The 9,012-nt window shown below is 38.3% G+C and overlaps 1 protein-coding gene and 1 non-coding gene across 2 annotated transcripts in view; both read left to right on the top strand.

The window, feature by feature from the left end:
* Positions 1-9,012, top strand: part of LOC148681932 (uncharacterized) — a 398,953-nt gene that overhangs the window by 325,037 nt on the left and 64,904 nt on the right. The gene's annotated exons all lie outside the window — the stretch shown is intronic.
* On the top strand, positions 7,769-7,841 carry trnak-cuu (transfer RNA lysine (anticodon CUU)). Its single transcript has one exon. It is a non-coding gene; the product is annotated as a tRNA-Lys (tRNA).

Here is a 9,012-nt window from a genome sequence, read left to right as displayed (position 1 = left end):
GATAGACATTGTAGTGGGGGAAGGGGAAGTTGGATGGCTTGTGTAGATGTTAGATGATCACACACACACACTCACACAAGTAATAGCTTCTAGCTTATTTTTATTACGTTCTTCATCAGTAACATGCTTTTCTGTTCTGTCGCTCCCGCCACCGACTTTACCCTCTAGCTCCACCCACTTCCGTTATGTCACTTGACACACAATAAGCTACATCCCCCGCTTTTTTAGCAGGTGAGAAGGCAACAAAAAGTAAAAAAATAAAATCAGGTAAATGTATATACAGATCTGGCATGAACTAACACGCGCATGAAACAAAGTAATCTCGCATGGCCACGACATATGGCACGTTAGCACGGAAAGATGGTCTAGCAAATAAAGACATGAACAGTAGGGGGCAGTCGTGTACTGTAACGCACTGTATTGAAGCCGGAGCATTCTTTACGCATCAATATAACCTAGAACACTACTACAGGGTTTTTCAAAGTCTAAGACAGTGGGCCTCCCTTTTGACACAACTTATCCATTGGCGCCCCCTCCTCCCAAACATGCACGCACGCGTACACGCACTCGCACACACACACACAAATTCTGGAGGATTTCTTGCTACCTCATCATGCTTGGTTTCAAGGTGTCGCCGAAGTTTAACGGGTCTCATGCTGTCATTAGCCAAAATATCTTGACAAACCACACATAAAGGTCGTGGTTCATCAGCTGGTCCTGTCCACGTAAATCCTAAACTCAAATACTGATCATCATATCGTCGTCTTTTGGGTTTAAGCCCTGAACTTGAATGCTTTGAATCGGGGGTCTCAGAAACCGATTCATTGCATTAGCAGCATGATTAGCAGGCATATACCTGTATTGGTGGGCTTGCCAAACAGAAGCGAATTCACAGCTATGGCCTTCTGGGTAAAAAAGGTTTTCTTATTTTTAACATATTATTTTTTTAGCTTTGTTTACTTAAAACGTTTAAAAATAATAAAAATACATATAATAATTAAACTTAATAATTATATTTTTATTATATAATATTTTTCCCCCGCCTCCCCTGACATGCTCTGGCGCCCCCCAGGGGAGGCGCGCCTCACACTTTGAAAACCCCTGCACTACTACATACAGGGGCGTAGATGTAGGGTGGACGGTGGTGATGCTTAATATTAATAGTTAAGTTTTCTAATTCACCACTGAACAACAGCTGATTAAACATCTGTGTCCTTTGAAGAAAAGCAAGATGGAGCAAACTAAAAAATAAAAACGCAAAAAAAAAATGCATTTACAAACAGCTGAGAGCAAGTTATAACTAATAATAATATTTCTGACTTATTTAATCTGAGCAGAGGTACAAGACAAGGATGCCCACTATCACCTCTGTTGTTTTTATTTGCAATTGAACCCCTGGCTATGACTATTAGGAAAAATCCAGATATAAAGGGTATGAAGATAGGAAAGAGGGATCATCGTATATCTTTGTTTGCAGATGACATTATTTTGTTTTTAACCAATTTGAAAAAATCCATCCCAGTGCTTACCAATATTATTGAAAAATTTGGAAAATTCTCGGGCTATAAAATAAATAATAGTAAAAGTACTCTGTTATTATTAAATGAGCAAGAGAGGAAAGGCCCCTTAAGTCATAAACAATTTGCCAACGAAATTAATGGTTTCTCTTATTTAGGGATTAAAATTACGCCCAATATAGACAACATAGTCCCCTCTAATTATGATCCTCTAATAAAGGGAGTCTTGGAATCTTTGGACAAATGGAGTGCAATGCCCATTTCGTTAGCAGGACGTATACGTATAATTAAAATGTCAATCTTACCGAAATTTTTATACCTTTTTCAATCTATTCCCCTTCCATTACCTGATGCTTTCTTTTCTACTCTTAAAAAAGCCTTTACCAGATTCATATGGAATAATAAACGACCCCGTTTGCATTTATCTCTTCTCTACCTGCCATACGACAGAGGAGGGCTTCAAGTGCCAAATATAAAACTATACTATTGGGCGACAAAGCTTCAAACTGCTATGTATTATTTTTCCACAGACCAACCATCCTGGGTTGATATTGAAAAAGGAGAATTGTTACTTCCTATACAGTTATATCTACACTCTGACGATGTGAAAAAACTTAAAAAGTCCACTCCCAATCCCTTTCTTAGAAACACTCTATCTGTATGGCACGAGGCACATTTTTACTTAGATGAGGAAATATGCATCTCTCCATTTTCACCAATATGGGGAAATAACTGTTTTATCCCTGGAAGAAATGACATGGGGTTTAAAAATTGGCAGATGAAAGGATTAAGTATGGTAAAAGACCTATATATGGAAGTTTTTTCCTATCAAAATTAAAATGAAAATTCAAATGCTTAAAAGATCAAATGATAAATCAAATGCTCAAACTATAAATCAAATGCTCAAACCGACATTGCAAATAATAAATCAAATCCTCAAACTGACTCTGCAAATGATAAATCAAATGCTCAAACGGACTTTGCAAATGGTGAATCAAATCCTCAAACCGACTCCTCAAATGATAAATCAAATCCTCAAACTGACATCGTAAATGGTGAATCAAATGCTCAAACTATAAATCAAATCCTTAAACCGACATTGCAAATGGTGAATCAAATGCTCAAACAACTCTGCAAATGGTGAATCAAATCCTTAAACTGACATCGCAAATGGTGAATCAAATGCTCAAACAGACATCGCAAATGATAAATCAAATGCAAATGAGGTGTCAATCAACCAGCATAGGCGGAGCTTTAAGGCGGAAGAGTTTGTTGTTGACAACTACCGGTAGCGCTACGACTTTTTCAAGGCGTTCAGATTTGCGTGCACTATTCCACGTCGTATCCGTATAAACTCGTGAAAGAGAAAGCGAGAAATCTCCTACTGCTTCTGTCCACATTCTGAAGTGTTCATCAGATGGGTACATCTATCACAGGAGGCCACGAAAAACCATACGGCAAGATGATGATGCTACGTCACATCGTGGAAAACTGGATGGATTTAGACATCTTACATGTAAGTAATTAAATCCAGCAAGACGGTTCCTTGAGTTAAGTTACAGTAAAATAGCAATAGTTGAGCTTCTGTACAGTGAACTATAGAATTACTGAAAGTGTAAAGATTTACACTATATTTATTTTATCTTGCTGTAAATTATCACGTAGGAACTTCTGTAAGCACATGACGTTTCAAACGTTAATTTACATAAAGACGATTATTCAATGTCTGACAGAAAAATATAAGAGGTATTGCAGATTAGCAAATTATAACATTAAACAGACATTTGAGTGATTTGTTTGTGTTGATGTAGAATGCACTTTTGTCAATACAGCTTAGGTTAGATACATGTAATATTTATACAGTAATGTTTTCTTCTGTTCAGTTGGTGATACATTTATGAAAGTATAATTTGAGCACACAAATCACAGAGGTAACGTGACTTGTCTGGTTGTTATAGAGAAGGAAGCACACATGTTTGTGTGTTAGCTGATGCAGAGTGACTGAACAAATGCTACCATCATATTTGTTTAACAAAATATTGTTATTTCAAACCGCTATTACAACAATTTCTTTAATGTTGATTTATATGCCATTTCTGGGCTGGAGCAAGAAAACAGAGAAAACCTGAATTCAAAACATGAAGTAAGATCATGTTATTACTTCCAATTCAGAACTCAAATGAAACTCAAAAAGTGTGCTGTTAAATGACTTCTTTATTAAGAGCTTTGCATAATCTGAAATGTCCTCAGACTGGTGTGTGCAGTGATGATGATGAAGAACAGCAGTGTGCTGATGAAGGAAATGTTGAAGATGCTATAGTGCCATGGACAAGACCCTGCATCCCTCCACCTGCCTGCGTGTCCTCATCTGAGCCAGATGCTGGTGTGGTCTCTTCATCTTCAGTATGAATCGGTTTCTCAGGCATGGACAGCCTCACCTCACAACTCTGTTCCAGTCTGACTGCAGCACTGAGGGATGTGATGGCAAAAACAAGTGAAGTCCAGCATGCAGCAGAACATGGGGTTTTGTCTGAAATACATGATTGTTTGAATAAGTTTGAATAAAGCTTAGTTTCGTATCTTGTTGACTTGTATTTATTTATCATGGTTACTATTAATAATTCTTTTAATCATACATCCATATTTTCTTTAATTGTTGATGAATACATTAATAATTTCAATAATGTATAACTACATTATTTCATTTTTTGACTGAAAATTAAGATGTACTCACCTTGGCTACATTTGTCTAGTGACTATTCATGCATAGCTGTGGTGTGTGTGTGTGTGTGTGTGTGTGTGTGTGTGTGTGTTTGTGTGTTTGTGAACAGCATTTATTATTTTTGTAAGTGTTGGAGTGGGCTTTGCAGTCTAGAGTAAATACTCACATTTTTCGAGTGTAAAATTTCTCCAAAGGAAGATCTTCAAGCAGCTGTCCGACATCTTTGTGCAGATGTACCAATGTGCCAACACTAGAAAGGCTATCAGGTAGGGTTATCAAGTAACTGATGCTATTAGGTGTTATTGCTTCTGTCCCTGCTATTTTATTTGTATTATTATGGGATTGTTATCAATAACAATTATTATTAATCATTATTATGCAGAAATAAAAAATTCATACAGGCTTAGGGAAACATTGCTGTATCTTAACAATTTACATGAACAGCAAAAAGAGAACAAATGTAATAGATAAAAAATGTTACACAATAAAGGTAAGAACAAAATAGGTGAAATTTGACAAGGATATCTTATGTAATAAAATATTATTTTAAATTAAGATTTAATAAACCTGCCATTTATTTAAACAGGGGTGATAGCGTTCCGGCACCACGCCGGATTTCCGGCGTACTGTGGCTGCGGGGAAAAAAAATCAGGTTCACGGATATTGATCTGTCATTTCTCTAGATTCACAGAATTCACTCACTGCTGAAAGCGCCGGATTGGTTTTTATTAAGTGCCATTTTGTGTGCTCGTGAATCATATTTTGAGTGTAGACGCCATGTAAATAAAAGATTAATTGTGTAAATTAGAGAGCTTTATAAATTATAACGGATCTTTGTGAGATCTCTATGAACTAAGATTAGTGACGCTTTTTAGTGATAATAAGAGGAGCGTGCTTTGCATTTTCCAGGCTATAATCCATTCAGAATTTGTATGAAACTTTCGTTTTCGGCACATATACGCTGATATGTTTTGGGAATGACATCTGCATATTTACGCTGGGTTTATTCTCGAAATAACGGTGAAGCAATAGACGGGACAAAAATATATTTCCCCCTTCTCCTTAAACAACTTAGTGTTTCAGCTATGAAATAGTTCAGTTTTGTATGTAGCCTAATGGCAAAGTGTTTATATTTAGTTTCGTTTTTTATTCGGCTTATTTAGAAAAACGTTTGGAGCATTTTTTATTCGTTAAAAATAAGTTTTGTTTTTTTAACGAACAGCGCCCAGTGGAAGACCATCATTGTCTGTTTGATCAGTTTGCCTTCTCAGATCATCACGACTTGCCTAAAATAAAAGATATAAAACAGTTCAAGTATAAAACAATGGTAGCTTAAACGTTAAAGAATGTGTGCTATTAGGCGCATAGTTTGCTTATAAAAAGCTTGCAGGACATCGAGGCGCCAGAGCAATCACTTGCTTTTTTTCAGTGGGAGCAATTTAAAGTTATCCGTCATTTTTGCTCACAAAGTACGAGTAGTACATCAAAAACGTTACAGCGTTTTTATAAAATAAAGAAAACCAAAATTATGCGCTTTCTGTCGTCTGGTTTTTGAACAGGAGCGCTTAACAAAATGAAGCAAAATGTATATGCCTCACAGACATAATAAATATATTTATAGAAAGCTTTAAATTATTACTTAACGAAATAAAACAAATCGAAAACAAAAAAACTCCTTCATGTAATCCGTAAAGATGAATTTCTGAGTCCAAGAGGAGATTGCCAGTCAGGATCTTTGCGACACTGACTCAGAATAAGTTTATTAATAAATAATTAAGATATGTCCTTACTCGACACATTCATTGTTATTTGTTTTTGCCGGTGCTTGGGGCGAGTTTTAGCTTATTGTGTGCGCTTGAACGCAGATTCACAGTAGCAGTTTTAACATGGAGTGACACGACATCTGACGTACAGATGACACTGGCACATGCCACTGAGTGTAGTGACACTTCCGGTGGCACGTCCGGTTTTCCACTGTCATGTGTCACTCGCTAGTGGCATGTGTAGTGACCTGTGTCACTCAGAGTGTCGCGCTGCATCTCACTGCAGTGACATCGACACCCAGCGAAGCTTATGACATTACTTAACACGAGCCAAACCATATTTAATCATTACGCAACTTTTAACCTAATTTATCGCGTCGCAAGTTAGTTTATTTGCTGAGCTACTCCACGATGTTTTAATTTAAACGCATTTATTTTATGTATTCGTAGTCATACTTCCGTACGTAATATAGTCATTTGACAGTACATGTCAGTCAAATTTATTGTGGCATGCTTATGTATGGGAGGGGTTACACTTATCTGTTGTACTGTATATTATTGCATCCTGGCAGTTCCTTTGTTCCCTACAATATGGACTTCTCTATGTTTTTAATTCATTCATTTATTTTATTATTTAACTTATTTTCATTTTAAGGTATTTTAAATAATATCCTTTAAAAAGTTATAATAAAATGCATGTTGAAAACTCATAACATATATGCATGTAAGATAACAGGTGTCATTTGCCTAATGATTTTTAAATATTAAAGCAAAGAGACTTATAAGATTAATGTGCTTATAACGTGCTTATACTGACACCTACTGGCACATGTCACAAGATCACTGACACTGGCATGTGTCACTGACATTACTGGCATGTGTCTAAAAAGAGCCACTTGACAATAATGATGATCAGGGTTACACATAGGCTGTTAATATATTTGGGCCCAGGGGCCCACAAGTTATGTGTTAAAAGTGCGTTGCATACATAGTACCCCCACCCCTACTCACCTCAGGGGCAAGGAAAAAAAGTTCAGGCTCAGGAATTTTTTCCACTATCAGCCCTGCATGTGTCTTCAAAACATTTTGCCAATTTGTTCTTCAGTGTACCTTTTTCTCTTTCAACAGCTCCTCCTGAAGCTGGATGGTAACTGCAATGTGTTCTCAAATCAATTTCCAAGTATTGGCCCACTTGTTTGATTGCTTCATTAACAAAATGAGTACCATTATCTGAACTTTTTTTTCGTGGTATTCCCCATCGCGGTACAATTTCCGTCAGTAACACTTTTGCTACCTCAGCCGAATCTTGTTTTGAGGTTGGAAAAACTCCTGCTGCTTTCCAGTCACATATCACACAGCCCATGCCCCCTACCCCTAACAGATGTTCATCGTAAAGCCTAATTGAAAGATAAGGACCACGTGGTCACATACGGGAATGTAAGGCTGTATAAACAAAAGTACACTGTGAACATAAGTGACTTTTCACACATCTAAAGATGAGGAATAAGCAAGTTTTCACTACACATGTTCATCTAAAAATTAATTTCCATTACAGCTGTTAACTGAAAGGTTGGTGGTTCAAGCACACCCAGGGATGAATTAGGCATTTTGCTGCCTTGCAACTGCTAACACGTGCACTGGGCATATATCCTGGGCCACATTCTGTCCAGCGTTACAAGATGAAATCAGGATTTAGCAGAAGATTGTCATGGGTAGGGAAGGTATTACTGTAAATGGTGTCTAGCTCTTGAAAGAGCTTCTCATCAGCCCGGCTAGCTCAGTCGGTAGAGCATGAGACTCTTAATCTCAGGGTCGTGGGTTCGAGCCCCACGTTGGGCGTTCCTCTTACTTTTCTCTCTCTCTCAACAAACTTACATTAGGGTTCATATAGCAGACCTTTTGAGACAAAGTTCTGCCTTTCTACCACTGTAGGTGATCTTTCCCTAAGTCTCTGTGGCGCAATCAGTTAGTGCTTTCGCCTGTTAACTGAAAGGTTGGTGGTTCAAGCACACCCAGGGATGAATTAGGCATTTTGCTGCCTTGCAACTGCTAACACGTGCACTGGGCATATATCCTGGGCCACATTCTGTCCAGCTTTACAAGATGAAATCAGGATTTAGCAGAAGATTGTCACAGGTAGGGAAGGTATTACTGTAAACGGTGTCTAGCTCTTGAAAGGGCTCCTCATCAGCTCGGCTAGTTTAGTCGGTAAAGCATGAGACTCTTAATCTCAAGGTCGTGGGCTCGAGCCCCACGTTGAGTGTTTCTGTTACCTCTCTCTCTCAGCAAACTTTCATTAGGGTTTATGTAGCACACCTTTTGAAACAAAGTTCTGCCTTTCTACCACTGTAGGTGACCTCTTACTAAGTCTCTGTGGGACAATCAGTTAGTGCTTTCGGCTGTTAACTGAAAGGTTGGTGGTTCAAGCACACCCAGGGACGAATTAGGCATTTTGCTGCCTTGCAAATGCTAACACGTGCACTGGGCATATATCCAGGGCCACATTCTGTCCAGCGTTACAAGATGAAATCAGGATTTAGCAGAAGATTGTCACAGGTAGGGAAGGTATTACTGTAAACGGTGTCTAGCTCTTGAAAGAGCTTCTAATCAGCCCGGCTAGCTCAGTTGGTAGAGCATGAGACTCTTAATCTCAGGGTTATGGGTTCGAGCCCCACATTGGGCGTTCCTCTTACTTTTCTCTCTCTCTCAACAAACTTACATTAGGTTTCATATAGCAGACCTTTTGAGACAAAGTTCTGCCTTTCTACCACTGTAGGTGATCTTTCCCTAAGTCTCTGTGGCGCAATCAGTTAGTGCTTTAGCCTGTTAACTGAAAGGTTGGTGGTTCAAGCTCACCCAGGGATGAATTAGGCATTTTGCTGCCTTGCAACTGCTAACACGTGCACTGGGCATATATCCTGGGCCACATTCTGTCCAGCTTTACAAGATGAAATCAGGATTTAGCAGAAGATTGTCACAGGTAGGGAAGGTATTACTGTAAACGGTGTCT

Source organism: Danio rerio, chromosome 4, assembly GCF_052040795.2.
Source record: "Danio rerio strain M-AB ecotype USA chromosome 4, GRCz13ab, whole genome shotgun sequence".
NCBI lineage: Eukaryota > Metazoa > Chordata > Actinopteri > Cypriniformes > Danionidae > Danio > Danio rerio.
The sequence above is the reverse complement of the archived record's forward strand: the minus strand, read 5'-3'. Positions and strand labels throughout refer to the sequence as shown.